Consider the following 269-nt stretch of genomic DNA (forward strand, 5'->3'; position numbering starts at 1 on the left):
TTTTTTGAGAAACCGAGGCACGGGGGAATGCAGCTGCGGCCCACGGGACGGCACGCCCGTCCTAGCCTAAACGGGCCAGGCACAGCACGGGCCGTGTTATGCCGGCCCGCGTGATGCACTCCCCAGCCCAGGCATGCCCCCATAATAAACAGGCCGGCCTGGCGGCACGTTTCGCCCACTGGCCCGCGTAGGATTCAGTCTATTGGGCTGTTTCGGGCCTAAATTCAGCATATGTGCCTGATTTGGGCCTATATCCAGTCTTCTATGGG

Source organism: Triticum dicoccoides, chromosome 6B (assembly GCF_002162155.2).
Source record: "Triticum dicoccoides isolate Atlit2015 ecotype Zavitan chromosome 6B, WEW_v2.0, whole genome shotgun sequence".
Taxonomy (NCBI): domain Eukaryota; kingdom Viridiplantae; phylum Streptophyta; class Magnoliopsida; order Poales; family Poaceae; genus Triticum; species Triticum dicoccoides.